Below are 22,621 nucleotides of genomic sequence, written 5' to 3'. Positions count from 1 at the left end.
TTAGCAATTGCCGCATTTTATGATTATGAAATTTGGTAGATGGATGTCAAAACTGCATTCCTGAATGGATTTCTGGAAGAAGAGTTGTATATGATGTAGCCGGAAGGTTTTGTCGATCCAAAGGGAGCTAACAAAGTGTGCAAGCTCCAGCGATCCATTTATGGACTGGTGCAAGCCTCTCAGAGTTGGAATAAACGCTTTGATAGTGTGATCAAAGCATTTGGTTTTGTACAGACTTTTGGAGAAGCCTGTATTTACAAGAAAGTGAGTGGGAGCTTTGTAGCATTTCTGATATTATATGTAGATGACATATTACTAATCGGAAATGAAATAGAATTTCTGGATAGCATAAAGGGATACTTGAATAAGAGTTTTTCAATGAAAGACCTCGGTGAAGCTGCTTACATATTAGGCATTAAGATATATAGAGATAGATCAAGACACTTAATTGGACTTTCACAAAGCACATACCTTGACAAAGTTTTGAAAAAGTTCAAAATGGATCAAGCAAAGAAAGGATTCTTGCCTGTGTTACAAGGTGTGAAATTGAGTAAGACTCAATGCCCGACCAATGCAGAAGATAGAGAGAAAATGAAAGATGTTCCCTATGCTTCAGCCATAGGCTCTATCATGTATGCAATGCTGTGTACCAGACCTGATGTGTGTCTTGCTATAAGTCTAGCAGGGAGGTACCAAAGTAATCCAGGAGTGCATCACTGGACAGCGGTCAAGAACATCCTGAAATACCTGAAAAGGACTAAGGATATGTTTCTCATATATGGAGGTGAAAAAGAGCTCATTGTAAATGGTTACGTTGATGCAAGCTTTGACACTGATCCGGACGATTCTAAATCGCAAACCGGATACGTATTTACATTAAACGGTGGAGCTGTCAGTTGGTGCAGTTCTAAACAAAGCGTTGTGGCGGGATCTACATGTGAAGCGGAGTACATAGCTGCTTCGGAAGCAGCAAACGAAGGAGTCTGGATGAAGGAGTTCATATCCGATCTAGGTGTCATACCTAGTGCATCGGGTCCAATGAAAATCTTTTGTGACAATACTGGTGCAATTGCCTTGGCAAAGGAATCCAGATTTCACAAGAGAACCAAGCACATCAAGAGACGCTTCAATTCCATCCGGGATCTAGTCCAGGTGGGAGACATAGAGATTTGCAAGATACATACGGATCTGAATGTTGCAGACCCATTGACTAAGCCTCTTCCATGAGCAAAACATGATCAGCACCAAAGCTCCATGGGTGTTAGAATCATTACTGTGTAATCTAGATTATTGACTCTAGTGCAAGTGGGAGATTGAAGGAAATATGCCCTAGAAGCAATAATAAAGTTATTATTTATTTCCTTATTTCATGATAAATGTTTATTATTCATGCTAGAATTGTATTAACCGGAAACATAATACATGTGTGAATACATAGACAAACAGAGTGTCACTAGTATGCCTCTACTTGACTAGCTTGTTAATCAAAGATGGTTATGTTTGCTAACCATAGACAAAGAGTTGTTATTTGGTTAACGGGATCACATCATTAGGAGAATGATGTGATTGACTTGACCCATTCCATTAGCTTAGCACTCGGTCGTTTAGTATGTTGTTATTGCTTTCTTCATGACTTATACATGTTCCTATGACTATGAGATTATGCAACTCCCGTTTACTGGAGGAACACTTTGTGTGCTACCAAACGTCACAACGTAACTGGGTGATTATAAAGGAGCTCTACAGGTGTCTCCAAAGGTACATGTTGGGTTAGCATATTTCGAGATTAGGATTTGTCACTCCGATTGTCGGAGAGGTATCTCTGGGCCCTCTCGATAATGCACATCACCTAGGCCTTGCAAGCAATGCAACTAAATGAGTTAGTTGCGAGATGATGTATTACGGAATGAGTAAAGAGACTTGCCGGTAACGAGATTGAACTAGGTATTGATATACAGACGATCGAATCTCGAGCAAGTAACATACCGATGACAAAGGGAACAACGTATGTTGTTATGCGGTCTGACCGATAAAGATATTCATAGAATATGTGGGAGCCAATATGAGCATCCAGGTTCCGCTATTGGTTATTGACTAGAGACATGTCTCGGTCATGTCTACATTGTTCTCGAACCCGTAGGGTCCGCAAGCTTAAGGTTTTGATGACAGTTATATTATGAGTTTATGAGTTTTGATGTACCAAAGTTGGTTCGGAGTCCCGGATATGATCGTGGACATAATGAGGAGTCTCGAAATGGTCGAGACATAAAGATTGATATATAGGATGGCTATATTCAGACACCGGAAGTGTTCCGGGGAAGTTTTGGATAAAACCGGAGTACCGGGGGGTTACCGGAACCCCCGGGGGGGTTAATGGGCCTCATGGGCCTAAAGTGGAGAAGAGGAGGGGCTGCCAGGGCAGGCCGCGCGCCCCCTCTCCCCCTAGTCCAAATTGGACAAGGAGGAAGGGGCGGCGCCCCCCTTACCTTCCTCTCCTCTCTCCCTTCCTTCCCCCTCTCCTACTTGGACAAGGAAAGGGAGGGGAGTCCTACTCCCGATAGGAGTAGGACTCCTCCTGCGCGCCTCCTACTAGGGCCGGCCGCACCCCCCTTGGCTCCTTTATATACGGAGGCAGGGGCACCCCTAGACACACAAGTTGATCCACGTGATCATTTTCATAGCCGTGTGCGGTTCCCCCTTCCACCATAATCCTCGATAATACTGTAGTGGTGCTTAGGCGAAGCCCTGCGGCAGTTGAACATCAAGATCGTCACCACGCCGTCGTGCTGACGGAACTCTTCCCCGACATTTTGCTAGATCGGAGACCGGGGATCGTCATCGAGCTGAACGTGTTCTGAAACTCGGAGGTGCCGTAGTTTCGGTGCTTGGATCAGTCGGATCGTGAAGACGTACGACTACATCAACCGCGTTGATATAACGCTTCCGCTGTCGGTCTACAAGGGTACGTAGATCACACTCTCCCCTCGTTGCTATGCATCATCATGATCTTGCGTGTGCGTAGGAATTTTTTTGAAATTACTACGTTCCCCAACAGTTGTTTTGTGGTTCGACCGATAAAGATATTCGTAGAATATGTAGGAGCCAATATGGGCATCAAGGTTCCGCTATTGGTTATTGACCAGAGAGTTGTCTTGGTCATGTCTACATAGTTCTCGAACCCGTAGGGTCCGCACGCTTAACGTTCGTTGACGATATAGTATTATATGAGTTATGTATGTTGGTGACCGAATGTTGTTCGGAGTCCCGGATGAGATCACGGACATGACAAGGAACTCCGGAATGGTTCGGATATAAAGATTGATATATGGGATAATAGTGTTTGGTCTCTGGAAGGGTTCCGGAATTCACCGGAAGGGGTTCTGGATGTTTCCCGAAATGTGTGGGTACGAGAACACTTTTTTTGGGCCAAAGGGGAAAGCCCACAAGGTTTTTGGAAAGCGCAAAAGGAAGTTTTGCGGAGTCCAGGGGCCAGGCGCCAGGGTCCCTGGCATCTGGGTCCAGACGCCGGGAACCCTGGCATCTGGCCTTGGAGTCCGAGAAGGACTCTTGCCTTTCGGGTGAAACTGACTTTGTGGAGGCTTTTACTCCAAGTTTCGACCCCAAGGCTCAACATATAAATAGAGCGGAAGGGCTAGCACCCAAGACACATCAAGAAACACCAAGCCGTGTGCCGGCAACCCCGTCCCCTCTAGTTTATCCTCCGTCATAGTTTTCGTCGTGCTTAGGCGAAGCCCTGCAGAGATTGTTCTTCACCAACACCGTCACCACGCCGTTGTGCTGCCGGAACTCATCTACTACTTCGCCCCTCTTACTAGATCAAGAAGGCGAGGACGTCATCGAGCTGAACGTGTGCTGAACACGGAGGTGTCGTACGTTTGGTACTTGATCGGGACGGATCGTGAAGGTGTACGACTACATCAACCGCGTTGATAAACGCTTCCGTTTTCAGTCAACGAGGGTACGTAGACAACACTCTCCCCTCATGTTGCTATGCATCACCATGATCTTGCGTGTGCGTAGGTAATAATTTTGAAATTACTCCGTTCCCCAATAGAGCCACCAACACTGACGGATTCAAGCGACATTTGAGCGAACACAATGGATTCCTGCCGGATCGAGACTGACTACGGTCGGGTGCACTCCTCCTGAGACCAGCGGAGAGCCAAGTGGACAACCATCTCCTCCTCGTCCCCGCATGGGACGAGGTCCTAGTCCACGCATCCGGACATCTCGGAGTAGGATCACTATCCACATCGAGGGCTGCCTCTGCCTCGAAGACTTCCTTCACTGTGAAGGGTTTCCTCGGTGACTGGACACGCCTCGCCTCGTGGCTGGTTTGGCAGTAAACCATGACGACATTAACCTCCGTTTAGGAGGTCATCACCGCAGGGACGAGGCACCACCTAAGGGGCTCCACCACCACCCCGGAGTTGCGCCACCAGGCAGTGGTGACCGCATCCGGTGAGGCCGAGGTGACGCACCTAGAGCCACCAGCATTGATGGATTCAAGTGCCATTTGAGTGAACACAATGGATTCCTGCTGGATCGAGACTGACCGTGGTCGGGTGCACTCCTCCTAAGACCAGCGGAGAGCCAAGTGGATGACCATCTCCTCCTCGTCCCCGCATCGGACGAGGTCCTAGTCCATGGATCCGGACATCTCAGAGTCGGATCACTACCCGCCATGCTAGATAAGTCCAGAATTCACCGTGGGGGGGCTAGGGGACGAAGGGAGTGAAGTGGAGTGGCTAGAATTTGGTCATGAGTGAGGAAAGGGATGAATATATGTGGGGTCAAAATGGGCCATAATAGGCCGACACCGGCGCGGCAGGCATGGCCGGGCGTCCCCATATCCTCCCCACATATGGGCTAGATATGGGGTTTGCCGGTCAACCCGTGACATTTGTGTTGTGTTTGGGGTGGCCAGTTGGGTGGCTTTTTTCTGTCCGCCTAGTGTCCAAACAAGCTGCCCAGGCGTTTGGGGTGGATATTAGGCATCCGGTTGTAGATGCTCTTACATTCCAACAAACAAGCACATTAAAAAAGTCTACACTTTTAAATAAAAATATATACTAAAAAAGTTTTTTTTCAAATACATAACTATTTAGGTTGATCATACGAGTTTTCATTGAGTTTTCATACGAATTTTCATTGAGCTTTCATTGAGATTGTCTTGAAAAATATTTTCATAGCTTGTTTGATAGGTGCTTCTTTGTAATTGAGTGAGCAAGCAGCAAGCTCTAGGTTCTTTGGCGGGCAGCTTTGATTTACATGTTCACAACGGCCACCGGCCAACAATGTGGCGGCACTAAGAATTATGAGCGCAAAACCGCGTGACCCTATCGCTCGACTGAATCGCCTCTTTCTAAACCCAGCGTGGACGCCGCCGCATCGGTTGCCCAACCGCCAGGCGTGGGGTGGGAGCATGAGCCATTTCAAATGAAACGAGGGTCACATAGTACTATTGTCGGTGTCAAAACCGGCAGATCTCGGGTAGGGGGTCCCAAACTGTCCGTCTAGGCGGATGGTAACAGGAGACAAGGGACACAATGTTTTTACCCAGGTTCGGGCCCTCTCGATGGAGGTAAAACCCTACTCCTGCTTGACTAATATTGATGATATGGGTAGTACAAGAGTAGATCTACCACGAGATCAAAGAGGCTAAACCCTAGAAGCTAGCCTATGGTATGATTGTTGTTCGTCCTATGGACTAAAACCCTCCGGTTTATATAGACACCGGAGAGGGCTAGGGTTACACAGAGTCGGTTACAATGGGAGGAGATCTACATATCCGTATTGCCAAGCTTGCCTTCCACGCCAAGGAAAGTCCCATCCGGACACCGGACGCAATCTTCAATCTTGTATCTTAATAGTCCGAGAGTCCGGCCAAAGGTTTCAGGACTCCCTTAGTAGCCCTCATCCAGGCTTCAATGACGACGAGTCCGGCATCCGGACACTCCCTAATCCAGGACTCCCTCAGTAGCCCCTGAACCAGGCTTCAATGACGACGAGTCCGGCGCGCAGATTGTCTTCGGCATTGCAAGGCGGGTTCCTCCTCCGAATACTTCATAGAAGATTTTGAACACAAGGATAGTGTCCGGCTCTGCAAAATAAGTTCCACATACTGTCGTAGATAGAATAATATTTACACAAATCTAATCTGCTGACGTATTCTGTATCATGTCATCACGCCACAGCCAAGCCTTTATTTGAACCGTTTTTACTGTCCCACCTCAGCGCATTTTGCGAGGCGGTTTCCTTGGCACGTCTTGTCGAAGCAAAGATCGTGTCCCCTTATCCCGAGATTCTCATCAATACGGGCGTGGGTGACCCAACTGCGCCATTGCTTACGGTGCTTGGGAGATAAGCGAGTTTTACCAGGCTGGTGGGGACGCATAGTTTCGTCCGCCCATATAAGGGGATAAGGATCCGCCTTTCCATCCACGCCTTCTTCCTCCTTTGCTCATCCATTTTCGCGCACTCAAGCTCCAGCGCCCAAGTCCGCATTCCCCACCTCAACCTTCTCCGGCCATGTCCGGAGCGGGAGGCAAGTGGATGGTCTCCTCCGTTACGGAGGGACACATCAAGAAGCTGAGGAAAGCCGGATACTTGTCTGACGACATCGTGCACCGGCTCCCAGACGAGGGGCGGCTCATCCCCACCCCCAGGCCCCATGAGAGGGTGGTGTTCCTCACCCATTTCCTTCGAGGACTAGGCTTCCCTCTCCACCCATTTGTCCGGGGACTCATGTTCTACTACGGCCTGGACTTCCACGATCTGGCCCCGAACTTCATCCTCAACAACTCGGCGTTTATCGTCATGTGCGAGGCCTTCCTCTGCATCTAGCCCCACTTCGGCCTATGGCTGAAGACCATCAATGTCAAGCCGAAGGTAGTGGGCGGCCGCCAGGCGGAGTGTGGAGGCGCCATGGTGGGCAAGATGCCCAACGTCCTATGGCTCGAGGGCTCCTTCGTGGAGACCATAAAGGGGTGGCAATCGGGGTGGTTCTACATCACCAAGTCGCGTGACCGTGAATGGGTCGCAGCCCCCGAGTTCCGATCTGGAATCCCTACACGGCTCACCTCCTAGAAAGAGAAGGGCCTGCCGTGGGGTAAAAAAGGAGAGCTGACCGGACTCCAAACATGCGTCCAAAACCTGGTGAGCAAGAAGCTCAAACTTGTTAACGTAGTCCAGGTCATGCTCATCCGCCGGATCCTCCCGTGCCAACAACGGGATTTCAGCTTGTGGGAGTTTAACCCGGCCCAGCACCGGACTCTGAGCAGGCTCTTTGACACAACATACGAAGATGCCTGGAAGGTGCTATTCAAGGGCGTCGAGGCTCCCGCATCCACTACCGAGGATCGCGGATTCAGCGTGCAGTGTCAAGCCAACGCGGTAAGCTGTTTTTACCTCTTACAGGATATTTGTCTTTCATAGTTTGACTCTATGCGGGATCTAAGCCCCCATGCCTTTGCCAGGACTGGCAGAGGATGGCCGAACAGATCAACTGTCCGGCTCCTTTGGCCGAAGACCCAATGGACGCCCGCTTGGCGGAGCTGCTAGTTCCGGCACCTTACATGGTGCCGGAGAAGAAGGCCAAGAAGAAGGCCACGGGAACCCGGAAGAGTTCCCGGCGCCTGGTAGAGTCGGACTCATCGTCCGATGACTCCGAGGCACACTCCTCCCGCGAAGACGAGGAGGAGGAAAGAGAGGTCTCTTCCCAAGCAGGGGAGAAAAGAAAAGGAAGGCCGCCCCAACTGGGGAGGCCGGAGGGCCCAAGAAAGGGAGGACCCTCCCTACGGACTACTCCACCAACACCGACGACGGCGAAGAGGAGTGGCCGCTCAGGGCCAAGCCCCTGGCAAAATCTTAAGTATTTGGATACCTGAGTGGCTCATGGTGTTCCTTTATTGCACGGCTTCTCCTGACGCCAAATATAATTATGCAGTCCGCCCAAAGCCCGGCTCGACGTGTCGTCGAGCGGCTCCCTGGATTCGTCGGATGTGAATAGTTTTTCACTTCCGACCTCTACCTCCCCCCGCCCTACGGACGACACCGAGGTGTTGTCCCAAAAGGTTCAAAGCTAGGAGGAGGTGGTCCTGGAGGCGCCGCAAGGCGACCTCCCAGACTCCAGGCGCAAAGGGGAAAAAATCCCCAAGGGCTCCAAGTCCGGCCCTGGGCCGGACACCGCACCGGAACCTTCAATGGTTCCGGAGTCCGGTAGGTGGCCCCCTAGTAAGAAGGGCAAGCCTATGATGCTGGTGACCTCCGTCCAACCAGAGGCACCAGATAATTTGCTGGAGGTGCTTAATGGCGCCTCCATCGACGAGGAGCACCACACTATTATGAGTGTGGTGATCCAGAAGGTCCAGTCCACCAAAAGTGGGCTGACTGAAGCCTGTGCCAGCCTGCTAACAGGCTTTGAGGTATGTGAAAAATATGTGAAAATATTACTGCATAGACAGTATCCCCTAATGCTCTGTTTGGCGTTCGGAAAGAAAAGTCGAATAGATGATCTAACAACATTCGCAGGAGTCTAACATAATTAAGTCAATATGCGAATGCAGGCTTTGCTGCTGGCCTCTGCTGCACTGACTGCAGAGGTGGATGCGCTGAAGCAGAGCCTCGAGCGGTCCGAGCAAGATCTTGACCTTGCTAAAAAGGAGCTCGAGGAAAAAGAAGCTAAGTAATACCTTGTGGAGTATATTTAAAAAGATGAAGTTGCAAAAATGATAGGATCGCTATTGGTGTCCTAGGGGCCACGACTGAGGTGGCGACCCTTAAGCAAGTGCTTTCCGAGGCTGAAAAGAAGGCGGCCACGGAGCGCACCGAGCGGGAGAAACATGAGGCGTGGGTTGGCGAGGTGCAGCAAGAGCTCCAGGCTCTCATGAAAAAACATGAGGGTTTGGAGCTTGACTCAAAGACGCGAGAGTCCGAGCTCGCGGCGGCCCTTGAAAGCGCCAAGTCTGCCAAGGCCGAAGCCCAGAAAGCCCTCCAGGAATTTGAGGCGATGAAGATAGCAGCGGGTAAGACATTCTTTATGCAAAGCAAGCATGTGAAAGTGAATTACTTGTTACTTACCCGAATCCGGAGCTCTCCAGGAGCATTCGCAGATTTGCCCTGTAGCGTGTCAGATGTCGCCGCCTTCTACCGGGCCGAGGAGGGCAGCTCGACGGAGAAGGTGTTCTAGTCTCAGTATGCTGAGGCCGGACACTCGGTGCCCTTAAGCGACCAGCTGAAGCAACTGGTGGAGCTCCATAAGGTGGCTGAACAGGCCATGAAGGGCCTTATAGTTCGGCTGTGTCCTGGAGAGGCCCTGCCTGGGAGCTACTTCGGGCTGGTGAGGAGGCTAGTGGATGCCCGTCCGTGGCTTGAAGTCGTCAAGCGCTCCATCTGCATCGAAGCTGCCCGTAGGGCGCTTGTCCGTGCTAAAGTGCAGTGGGGCAAGATGGATGCGGAGAAGCTTGTGAAGGACGGGCCACCACAGGGCAAGGAGCATCGCCACCCCGAGATGTATTATGAGGGCGTCCTGAAGGGCGCCCGCCTTGTGGCGGACGAATGTTCCAAAGATGTAATATTTGAGTGAACTTGTTCGTTTTATCCTATGCGCTGAAAACTTGTTCATATGCGCTATGCAACGCTTGTTTTAATTTAAAATATTACTTTCTATGCGGTCGTTTATCAAGTCTGAGAGATGGCGAGTCGTCAGCTTCTGCCCCCGTGCCACGAGTGCTGGGGTGTTCGGGATAAACCTGAGCACTCTTTTTCCCATTCTTTGGTCCTCCGAGGGAGGTGCTCAGCACAACGAACAAGGCAATCGGACTATAATGCGTTATCACTCTCACTTAGCCAGAGAATTCTATAATTTTAAACTTCGGCGAAGCCCCTAGTGTTCGGAAGACCGAGTTCGGGGCGCTATACATGCCTAGGCCGGACAAAGCCGAGTCCTCACTCTAAGCAGCATAAGTCTTTAGGGACTCGAAACCTCCCAAACAGCGACCAGCTCTCGCCCTATCATGACAGTCAGTTTTAGCTTTCTCTACTGAGGTGCTTAGCCCAGCTCAACCGGGGCACAATCGCAGTAGTTCTCCCAGCGCTACCTTAGCCGATATAGTGGAACGTAAGGTACCAAAACATGGGAGCCGGGCAAACCCAACTATTGACCAAAGACATGATTTGGAGCTGATGCATATAATGCTATAAGTTCGGAGGGTCGCACTTTGTGAAAGTGTTCGGACTTCTCACGCCGTATTATGGGGTGCTTGAGCCCCTGGCGTATGGACCGTACCAAAGTGTACGGGTGCTAAATGTCATAACTGAACATATGTATTGAAAAAGAAATGAATAGAGAATGCAATAATAAGCTGAAGCTAAGCATTGTTTATTTTAAAAGGCTGTTGTGAAAGCAGAACGATACAAATAGTGCGATAAGCAAGATATGGGACTATTTGACATGTCCCCCTCTAGGGGTGAGCTGCGAGACGGTATATAAGACAGGTATTTTGCTCGTTATAGAGACCACCTGGGAATTTGACGTAGCTTTCTGCCTCCTTGGTTGTTGCATCGTGTGTTCGGCGGTTGTACTGCTGGACAGGCCTTCCGAAGAGTGGAGTCCTGAAAGTAGGAAATAATGACAAAATCGGGAGCCCCTAGTGTGGTTGAGCCGCATTTTTGGGCATGTCGTGGTCGTGCCCCTCCCCCTGTGCCCATGGTATTTTTAGAGCGTAGTTATGTACGCGTAGTACTGATTTCGCAGTTTCGCGAGGGCTGGGGTTGGGGCCATATTGCTACGCTTGCTTGGAACATGCTAGGCGGTCTTATTGTAGGTTACTCCGGGCGCGCTTGACGGAGTCCGGACGTTTAATAGCCGAACTGGAGAATTGCCTTGAGAGGCTGCTTTGTACTTCTGATGCGAGGGCCGCCGTGTGCTCCTCCATTCGGAGAGAGCGTTTGGTGTTTCCATTGACCGTAATGACTCCTCGAGGGCCTGGCGTCTTGAACTTGAGATATGCGTAGTGTGGCACCGCATTGAACTTTGCAAATGCGGTTCGTCCGAGCAGCGCGTGATAGCCACTGCGGAACGGGACTATGTCGAAGATTAACTCCTCGCTTCGGAAATTATCCGGGGATCCGAAGACCACTTCAAGTGTAACTGAGCCTGTACAGTTGGCCTCTACACCTGGTATGACGCCTTTAAAGGTCGTTTTTGTGGGTTTAATCCTTGAGGGATCTATGCCCATTTTCCGCACTGTATCCTGATAAAGCAGGTTCAGGCTGCTGCCGCCGTCCATAAGGACTCTAGTGAGGTGAAATCCGTCAATGATTGGGTCTAGAACCAATGCGGCGAATCCGCCATGGCGGATGCTAGTGGGGTGGTCCCTTCGATCAAAATTGATCGGGCAGGAGGACCATGGGTTGAACTTTGGGGCGACTGGCTCCAATGCGTATACGTCCCTGAGTGCACGCTTCCGCTCCCTTTTGGGGGTGTGGGTTGCGTATATCATGTTCACCGTCCGCACTTGTGGGGGGAAGCCCTTCTTTCCACTATTGTTCGTCGGCTGGGGCTCTTTGTACTCGTCGCTGTGCAGCCCCTTGTCTCTGTTTTCGGCATTTGACTTGCCGGCCTGCTTGAACACCCAACAATCCCTGTTGGTGTGATTGGCTGGTTTTTCGGGGGTGCCATGTATCTGGCACGAGCGATCAAGTATACGGTCCAAACTGGACGGGCCTGGAGTGTTCCTCTTAAATGGCTTTTTCCGCTGACCGGGCTTAGAGCCTCTGAATCCAGCATTAACTGCCATATCATCAGTGTTGTCGCTGTTAACGTGGCGCCTGTGCTTGTTGCGACGTGACATGCCATTGCTGTCCTTGGTATCGGAATTACCAGGGCTATTGGTCATGTTATTGCTACGAGCCAGCCAGTTGTCTTCTCCTGCGCAAAAGCGGGTCATGAGTGTCATGAGGGCTGCCATAGATTTCGGCTTTTCCTGTCCAAGGTGCCGGGCAAGCCACTCGTCACAGATGTTATGCTTGAAGGCTGCTAGGGCCTCTGCGTCCGGACAGTCGACGATTTGATTTTTCTTGGTTAGGAACTGTGTCCAGAATTGTCTGGAAGATTCTTCTGGCTGCTGAATTATGTGGCTCAGGTCATCGGCGTCTGGTGGTCGCACATGAGTGCCCTGGAAATTGTCGAGGAATGCGGCTTCCAGGTCCTCCCAACAACCAATTGATTCTGGTGGCAGGCTGTTAAGCCAATGCCGAGCTGGTCCTTTAAGCTTGAGTGGGAGGTATTTGATGGCATGTAGATCATCACCACGAGCCATGTGGATATGAAGGAAGGCCGCCCCAACTGGGGAGGCCGGAGGGCCCAAGAAAGGGAGGACCCTCCCTACGGACTACTCCACCAACGCCGACGACGGCGAAGAGGAGTGGCCGCTCAGGGCCAAGCCCCTGGCAAAATCTTAAGTATTCGGATACCTGAGTGACTCATGGTGTTCCTTTATTGCACGGCTTCTCCTGACGCTGAATATAATTATGCAGTCCGCCCAAAGCCCGGCTCGACGTGTCGTTGAGCGGCTCCCTGGATTCGTCGGATGTGAATAGTTTTTCACTTCCGACCGCTACCTCCCCCCGCCCTACGGACGACACCGAGGTGTTGTCCCAAAAGGTTCAAAGCTAGGAGGAGGTGGTCCTGGAGGCGCCGCAAGGCGACCTCCCGGACTCCAGGCGCAAAGGGGAAAAATCCCCAAGGGCTCCAAGTCCAGCCCTGGGCCGGACACCGCACCGGAACCTTCAATGGTTCCGGAGTCCGGTAGGTGGCCCCCTAGTAAGAAGGGCAAGCCTATGATGCTAGTGAGCTCCGTCCAACCGGAGGCACCGGATAATTTGCTGGAGGTGCTTAATGGCGCCTCCATCAACGAGGAGCACCACACTATTATGAGTGTGGTGATCCAGAAGGTTCAGTCCACCAAAAGTGGGCTGACTGAAGCCTGTGCCAGCCTGCTAACAGGCTTTGAGGTATGTGAAAAATATGTGAAAATATTACTGCATAGACAGTAGCCCCTAATGCTCTGTTTGGCGTTCGGAAAGGAAAGCCGAATAGAGGATCTAACAACATTCGCAGGAGTCTAACATAATTAAGTCAATATGCGTATGCAGGCTTCGCTGCTGGCCTCTGCTGCACTGACTGCAGAGGTGGATGCGCTGAAGCAGAGCCTCGAGCGGTCCGAGCAAGATCTCGGCCTTGCTAAAAAGGAGCTCGAGGAAAAAGAAGGTAAGTAATACCTTGTGGAGTATATTTAAAAAGATGAAGTTGCAAAAAATGATAGGATCGCTATTGGTGTCCTAGGGGCCACGACTGAGGTGGCGACCCTTAAGCAAGTGCTTTCCGAGGCCGAAAAGAAGGCGGCTACGGAGCGCACCGAGCGGGAGAAACATGAGGCGTGGGTTGGCGAGGTGCAGCAAGAGCTCCAGGCTCTCATGAAAAAACAGGAGGGTTTGGAGCTTGACTCAAAGACGCGAGAGTCCGAGCTCGCGGCGGCCCTTGAAAGCACCAAGTCTGCCAAGGCCGAAGCCCAGAAAGCCCTCCAGGAATTTGAGGCGATGAAGATAGCGGCGGGTAAGACATTCTTTATGCAAAGCAAGCACGTGAAAGTGAATTACTTGTTACTTACCCGAATCCGGAGCTCTCCGGGAGCATTCGCAGATTTGCCCCGTAGCGTGTCAGATGCCACCGCCTTCTACCGGGCGGAGGAGGGCAGCTCGACGGAGAAGGTGTTCTAGTCTCAGTATGCTGAGGCCGGACACTCGGTGCCCTTGAGCGACCAGCTGAAGCAACTGGTGGAGCTCCATAAGGTGGCCGAACAGGCCATGAAGGGCCTTATAGTTCGGTTGTGTCCTGGAGAGGCCCTGCCTGGGAGCTACTTCGGGCTGGTGAGGAGGCTAGTGGATGCCCGTCCGTGGCTTGAAGTCGTCAAGCGCTCCGTCTGCATCGAAGCTTCCCGTAGGGCGCTTGCCCGTGCTAAAGTGCAGTGGGGCAAGATGGATGCGGAGAAGCTTGTGAAGGACGGGCCACCACAGGGCAAGGAGCATCGCCACCCCGAGATGTATTATGAGGGCGTCCTGAAGGGCGCCCGCCTTGTGGCGGACGAATGTTCCAAAGATGTAATATTTGAGTGAACTTGTTCGTTTTATCCTATGCGCTGAAAACTTGTTCATATGCGCTATGCAACGCTTGTTTTAATTTAAAATATTACCTTCTATGCGGCCGTTTATCAAGTCTGAGAGATGGCGAGTCGTCAGCTTCTGCCCCCGTGCCACGAGTGCTGGGGTGTTCGGGATAAACCTGGGCACTCTTTTTCCCATTCTTTGGTCCTCCGAGGGAGGTGCTCAGCACAACGAACAAGGCAATCGGACTATAATGCGTTATCACTCTCACTTAGCCAGAGAATTCTATAATTTTTAAACTTCGGCGAAGCCCCTAGTGTTCGGAAGACCGAGTTCGGGGTGCTATACACGCCTAGGCCGGACAAAGCTGAGTCCTCACTCTAAGCAGCATAAGTCTTTAGGGACTCGAAACCTCCCGAACAGCGACCAGCTCTCGCCCTATCATGACAGTCAGTTTTAGCTTTCTCTACTGAGGTGCTTAGCCCAGCTCAACCGGGGCACAATCGCAGTAGTTCTCCCAGCGCTACCTTAGCCGATATAGTGGAACGTAAGGTACCAAAACATGGGAGCCGGGCAAACCCAACTATTGACCAAAGACATGATTTGGAGCTGATGCATATAATGCTATAAGTTCGGAGGGTCGCACTTTGTGAAAGTGTTTGGACTTCTCACGCCGTATTATGGGGTCCTTGAGCCCCTGGCGTATGGACTGTACCAAAGTGTACGGGTGCTAAATGTCATAACTGAACATATGTATTGAAAAAGAAATGAATAGAGAATGCAATAATAAGCTGAAGCTAAGCATTGTTTATTTTAAAAGGCGGTTGTGAAAGCAGAACGATACAAATAGTGCGATAAGCAAGATATGGGACTATTTGACATGTCCCCCTCCAGGGGTGAGCTGCGAGACGGTATATAAGACAGGTATTTTGCTCGTTATAGAGACCACCTGGGAATTTGACGTAGCTTTCTGCCTCCTTGGTTGTTGCATCGTGTGTTCGGAGGTTGTACTGCTGGACAGGCCTTCCGAAGAGTGGAGTCCTGAAAGTAGGAAATAATGACAAAATCGGGAGCCCCTAGTGTGGTTGAGCCGCATTTTTGGGCATGTCGTGGTCGTGCCCCTCCCCCTGTGCCCATGGTATTTTTAGAGCGTAGTTATGTACGCGTAGTACTAATTTCGCAGTTTCGCGAGGGCTGGGGTTGGGGCCATATTGCTACGCTTGCTCGGAACATGCTAGGCGGTCTTATTGTAGGTTACTCCGGGCGCGCTTGACGGAGTCCGGACGTTTAATAGCCGAACTGGAGAATTGCCTTGAGAGGCTGCTTTGTACTTCCGATGCGAGGGTCGCCGTGTGCTCCTCCATTTGGAGAGAGCGTTTGGTGTTTCCATTGACCGTAATGACTCCTCGAGGGCCTGGCGTCTTGAACTTGAGATATGCGTAGTGCGGCACCGCATTGAACTTTGCAAATGCGGTTCGTCCGAGCAGCGTGTGATAGCCACTGCGGAACGGGACTATGTCGAAGATTAACTCCTCGCTTCGGAAATTATCCGGGGATCCGAAGACCACTTCAAGTGTAACTGAGCCTGTACAGTTGGCCTCTACACCTGGTATGACGCCTTTAAAGGTCGTTTTTGTGGGTTTAATCCTTGAGGGATCTATGCCCATTTTCCGCACTGTATCCTGATAAAGCAGGTTCAGGCTGCTGCCGCCGTCCATAAGGACTCTAGTGAGGTGAAATCCGTCAATGATTGGGTCTAGAACCAATGCGTTGAATCCGCCATGGCGGATGCTAGTGGGGTGGTCCCTTCGATCAAAATTGATCGGGCAGGAGGACCATGGGTTGAACTTTGGGGCGACTGGCTCCAACGCATATACGTCCCTGAGTGCACGCTTCCGCTCCCTTTTGGGGGTGTGGGTTGCGTATATCATGTTCACCGTCCGCACTTGTGGGGGGAAGCCCTTCTGTCCACTATTGTTCGTCGGCCGGGGCTCTTCGTCCTCGTCGCTGTGCAGCCCCTTGTCTATGTTTTCGGCATTTAACTTGTCGGCCTGCTTGAACACCCAACAATCCCTGTTGGTGTGATTGGCTGGTTTTTCGGGGGTGCCATGTATCTGGCACGAGCGATCGAGTATACGGTCCAAACTGGACGCGCCTGGAGTGTTCCTCTTAAATGGCTTTTTCCGCTGACCGGGCTTAGAGCCTCTGAATCCAGCATTAACTGCTGTATCTTCAGCGTTGTCGCTGTTAACGCGGCGCTTGTGCTTGTTGCGGCGTGACATGCCATTGCTGTCCTTGGTATCAGAATTACCAGGGCTCTTGGTCATGTTATTGCTACAAGCCAGCCAGTTGTCTTCTCCTGCGCAAAAGCGGGTCATGCGTGTCATGAGGGCTGCCATAGATTTCGGCTTTTCCTGTCCAAGGTGCCGGGCAAGCCACTCGTCACAGATGTTATGCTTGAAGGCTGCTAGGGCCTCTGCGTCCGGACAGTCAACGATTTGATTTTTCTTGGTTAGGAACTATGTCCAGAATTGTCTGGAAGATTCTTCTGGCTGCTGAATTATGTGGCTCAGGTCATCGCGTCTGGTGGTCGCACATGAGTGCCCTGGAAATTGTCGAGGAATGTGGCTTCCAGGTCCTCCCAACAACCAATTGATTCTGGTGGCAGGCTGTTAAGCCAATGCCGAGCTGGTCCTTTAAGCTTGAGTGGGAGGTATTTGATGGCATGTAGATTATCACCACGAGCCATGTGAATATCAAGGAGATAGTCCTCAATCCATACCGCGGGATCTGTTGTGCCATCGTATGATTCAATGTTTACGGGTTTGAAACCCTCTGGGATTTGATGATCCATTACTTCATCTGTGAAGCATAGGGGGTGTGCGGCGCCTCTGTACTGGGCTATATCACGACGTAGCTCAAATGAGCTTTGTCTGCTGTGTTTAGCCCGGCCGGATTTACTGTATCCGGCGTGACGGTTATCGTCTCGTGTCGTGGGGCGCCAGCGCGATCCGTAGATCGATCTTGTTTGCCTTGCCCTGTCTTCCAACATATCTCGCAGGTCTAGCGCATTTCCCTGTGCCTTGGTATTTTTTGAGCGACGCCGGGGTGCGGCTTGAGTGGAGGGCCGGGAGGACTCTCTGTCGCGGCCATGAGGTGGCCGGTCAGCCGCATCATGCGCTGGTGATGTAGGCTTAAATGCTTCCTCCTCTAAACGGGGTAGCAACATGCGCTTTGGGTAGCTCTTGGAGGGGCGTTCGAGTTCGTATTCCTCAGCCGCAAGGATTTCTGTCCATCTGTCGGCTAGCAAGTCTTGATCAGCCCTAAGCTCTTGCTGTTTTTTTCTTAAGGCTACTCGCGGTGGCCATAAGTCTGCGCTTAAAGTGCTCTTGTTCGATGGGATCCTCGGGCACGACAAATTCGTCGTCGCTGAGGCTTGCCTCGTCTTCGGAGGGAGGCATGTAATTATCATCCTCTTCTTCTCTGTCTGCCGCTCTCTCAGGGGGGGCTGGCTTCTCCATCCTCCTGCGCTGAATCTTGCTGGAGGAAATTGTCTTCGGCACTATCCGGGGTGTTATTATCTCCCGTGTCGGCATTGCCGTTTTTGCTTTGGCGGGACTTAGAGCGGCGCCGCTGACGCCGGCGCTTGGGTTGCTTCTTGGAGGGGTCATCCCCTGTTGTTCCATCGCCATTGCCTTCTTTGGCTGTATCCACCATATATATGTCATACGAGGCGGTGGCTTCCAGTGCCCTATAGGCGCTAGTTCATGTTCGTCTCCTACATCGTCATCCATACCGTCGATGTCTTCGGAGTCGAAGTCAAGCATGTCGGTTAAATCATCGATAGTGGCTACGAAGTGGGTGGTGGGTGGGCGTTGAATTTCTTCGTCGTCCGCATCCCAATCCTGTTGTCCATAGTCCGGCCAGGGCTCTCGTGACAAAGAGAGAGACCTTAGTGAATTCAGGATGTCGCCGAAGGGCGAGTGCTGAAAGATATCCGCGACGGTGAATTCCATGATCGGCGCCCAATCGGATTCGATTGGCAGGGGCGCGGAAGGTTCGGAGTCCGGAAAAGAGTCCGGCACCTTGGAGTCATGGGCTTCGCAGAGGATGAGGCTGGTGTTCGGCTCGATCGCCGTTGAGACTGCAGCCCCCGAGGCGGTGTCTAGCCACCCGTCCTCGATTGGCGTAGTTGGCTCCGAGCTAAGGGTCGGAGCTAATGCGGGCGCGGCCTCTAGGGTACTGTTCGGCGGCAGAGCTAGGTCATACCCATCGTGACAGTGCGGCGCGCCTGGCTGTAGCTCGAATCCGTCAAAGATCAAGTCTCCGCGGATGTCGGCCGTGTAGTTCAAACTTCCAAATCTGACCTGATGGCCAGGGGCGTAGCTTTCAATCTGCTCCAGATGGCCAAGCGAATTAGCCCGCGGTGCAAAGCCGCCGAACATGAAGGTCTATCCGGGGAGAAAGGTCTCACCCTGGACCGCATCGTTGTTGATGATCGGAGGAGCCATCGGGACTAAAGGTGACGACACAGAGGAACTCTCAATGAAAGCACCAATGTCGGTGTCAAAACCGGCGGATCTCGGGTAGGGGGTCCCGAACTGTGTGTCTAGGCAGATGGTAACAGGAGACAAGAGACACAATGTTTTTACCCAGGTTCGGGCCCTCTCGATGGAGGTAAAACCCTACTCCTGCTTGATTAATATTGATGATATGGGTAGTACAAGAGTAGATCTACCACGAGATCAAAGAGGCTAAACCCTAGAAGCTAGCCTATGGTATGATTGTTGTTCGTCCTATGGACTAAAACCCTCCGGTTTATATAGACACGGGAGAGGGCTAGGGTTACACGGAGTCGGTTACAATGGGAGGAGATCTACATATCCGTATTGCCAAACTTGCCTTCCACGCCAAGGAAAGTCCAATTCGGACACGGGACGAAGTCTTCAATCTTGTATCTTAATAGTCCGAGAGTCCGGCCAAAGGTTTTAGGACTCCCTCAGTAGCCCTCATCTAGGCTTCAATGACGACGAGTCCAGCATCCGGAAACCCCCTAATCCAGGACTCCCTCACCTGTCCTGTTGACTTCGCGTAGGGGAGGCTGCTACATGCCCATTAGGCCCAATATAACGTGAGACGCTAAAAAAGTGACCGGGCAGCAGCTCAATATGGTTAGCGATCGTTAATAGAGAGCGAAGCCAGATTACATGGAATTCACACCTAATCTGACGGACAAACATGCTCAAAAGCGAGGATCGAATGGCCAGGGACTTTGATGGCCTGAGAGGGCAGGGAAGGTGGTCAGTCTTAATGTATCTACAAATGTCCATTAATTTAGTACTCCCTTCGTAAAGAAAATATAAGAGCGTTTGGATTACTAAGTAGTGATTTAAACGCTCTTATATTTCTTTCTTAGTGATCTAAACGCTTTTATATTTCTTTACGGAGGGAGTAGTAGTTAGCCTCAAGGCACCATGGTTAATGCGAAAACCAAAGCAAAAATCCGATAGTAATACAACTTGAATAACTATCTATATATCAACTATCGGATTAGGTAAAGGACCTCAGGAATAGGTAAAGAAACCAACATGGAATCCAGGTACAGGGCAACAAACCACATTCTTTTGAACATCGAGTTGCATATATCAACTATCTATATATATTTAGTTCGTGCATCGAGGATGGTGTCGCCGGAAGGTGGGGAGGAGCGATGAATGTTGGTGGCACTGGCTGGTGAAGGAGGCGCGATGAGGTGGGCGGCGCTAGCATGTGTACAAGCGACATGTGTTGGTTGAGGCGACCAAAGGAAGAATAGTTAGGGCGAGAGGTTGTGGTGATTGGAAGAAGAAATAGCGCGTGCCACCGAGTAATGCTTTGCCGATGTATTTGATAATTTTCGACCGATGAGGTTTTTGTAGGAGTTTGATTACTGATATTTTTCTACAAGAGCTTGATTGCCGAGCTCAGTTGTGCTTAATTAATGACATTACTATTGCTACCGGACCAACCAGCAAGAACAATTATTAAATAATGATATATATCATATATAGATGAACTCAGTTGCGCTTACATTGCTACAGGACCAACAAGAAGGTAGTATAGGTTCTTAAAAACGAAGGCAAATTTGACGAAAGAGGAAATTAAACAAGGGGGTGGATAATAATGTAAAATTTATTCTTGAGCAAACAGATAATGGACAACGGGGTGGCCTTCTAGCTCATCAGGGGGCGCAGGGTTGGGCGTCTGAAGTCAGCTGCCATATGGTGTTGTTTGTGTCTGATGACCCGGAGTAGATCCCGACCTCTGTTCCGACTTTTACGCCGCCGTCCAGGCCGTTGAGGTGAAAATCTGTCTTCTTGTTGTTCTTGGTGACAAACGGTTTGTAAAAGCGTTCGGTACGTGTGGGATCCATCAACGTGGGCTGCTCCAGCGTCCACAGCTCCTCGCATGCTTTTTGCTGCCAGTTCTGTATCCTCTCCAGCTCCCACGGGCAGCTAGTGTTGGAAATATGAGCAATTTACCGAATGATTTTATTAACAGAAATACTAGATAAAGCATGACTAATATAGTAGAGATAAAACAAGTCATACGTCCGAATAATTTTATTAACAGAAATACTAGATAAAGCATGACTAATATGGTAGAGATAAAACAAGTCATGCGTTTGGACAGAGAGAAGGTAAAGAGCATCTGTATATATGAACATGAACTAAACACATCTAGAACAGACACTAGATGAAGTTGCATATATGAAGTAGAACGGGACACATGTAGGACGGAAAGTAGAGCAAAGAACTGTGTCATGACATCTAACAGAAAGAGCAAGAACACGTACGGGACAGCAGCAGTGGAAGTGCTGGACTTGGGATCGATGTCCTCGCCTGCCATGTCGTCGAGGAGATCGTGGACGTCGGGGAAGAAGTCGTCGTTAGGGAAGTAGTCGTCGGCGACTGGATCGTCCGTGCTGAAGCAGCCAGTAGTCGCGCTGAGCGCTCCCCAAAAACCTTATCACCCTTCTCCCGTACAGGACTCAAAAGGTGCGGTTTCGAAGGCCTACTGTCCCGACCTGCGGTGCACGCCGCAAGCCGGGATGGGGAAGATCGTAGCAGTAGCGCAGTGCTCAGGAACTTGTGGCGAGAGGAGGAAGAGGTTCTGGTGCATCTCTCTGAGAGGAGCGACCTCCCTTTTATAGGCGCAAGAGAAGGAGGCGAGAGGGCAACGACGGGAGGCGAAACAAAGAGACAGAGACGAAGCACACAGCCAGCAGCTGAAGGGCTGCACAGTTCGCATTCGAATTCCACTTTCGCAAAAAATCTTTTCAGCTTCCGTGTGACCTTTCGTATACCCGTAGTGCGTGGCAAAAATTTAGATATCGGCTCGGCTCATTCTCGCAACCCGCGGAGCGGCGCGACGCGTCGTGACGAGGCGAGGGTATCCCTCTTGTTCTCGTGCTCGTACAAGTGGGGAAAGAACCTCCCTTATAAGGAGGTCCAACTCCCACTCAACTAGCAATGTGGGACTAAACTTTAGTAGTATCCCTTGCCTTGCACAAATGGGCTAAGTGGGCCTTTAGGATTTATTAGGAATTTCTGAAACTGCTATTGGGCTAGGCCCAAAATAGACAAAATTGCAGCAATCCCCCACCTGATCCCAGAGGCACACAGAAATTGTCTTTGGTTCTAAAACACTGTTTTATATACCGGTACTGCAGTGGAGACTGTTAAGTTGAACTTCCACCTAGAACTCTATGCTACACTAGTAAGCAACTTGAACAGTGGACTGGGCCTTGAACTGCAAGTTTTCTGCGAATCTAGCTTCACATAAAGCCTTAACCGATACGTGGCTACCGTGGGTCCCCCGCGGGTGGAGTTTATGCGTCATACTCCGTGACCTTTCATGAGTTTACTAGAGAGAATCCTACTCTCATAGATTGCGGCGTTTGACAATCAGACTCATATAGGTGTGTTCTTCAAAAAATGTTCTGTAGGATAACATCTCTGCTTTAATGAGCCATTTAGAACACATTAAGATATATATCAACCTGCCATGCAGATTAGGAGAGTATTGCATCTTCATGGAGTGGTATTATGAATAGTAAGGATACTCTCCTCTCAGTTGACCAACAGCTTGTCTTCCACATCTAATTCACGGGATCTCCGATCACAAAGAATAGGTTACCACTATGAACAACTCATATTGTGGGTCTCATACCCATCTCCCTCGATGCATTATCTATCACATTATGTGATAGACCCTTTGTAAAACGATCTGCCAGATTTTTAGACATTTAGATATAATCCAATGTAATAACTCCGGAGTTTTTCATTTTCCTGACAGACTTTAACCTTCTCTGAACGTGTCTTGATGACTTCATGTTATCCTTTGAGCTGCTCACTTTCGTGATCGCAGTTTGATTGTCGCAGTTCATAAGGAC

The sequence above is a fragment of the Triticum dicoccoides genome, chromosome 7A, assembly GCF_002162155.2.
Source record: "Triticum dicoccoides isolate Atlit2015 ecotype Zavitan chromosome 7A, WEW_v2.0, whole genome shotgun sequence".
NCBI classification, from domain to species: Eukaryota; Viridiplantae; Streptophyta; class Magnoliopsida; order Poales; family Poaceae; genus Triticum; species Triticum dicoccoides.
The sequence above is the reverse complement of the archived record's forward strand: the minus strand, read 5'-3'. Positions refer to the sequence as shown.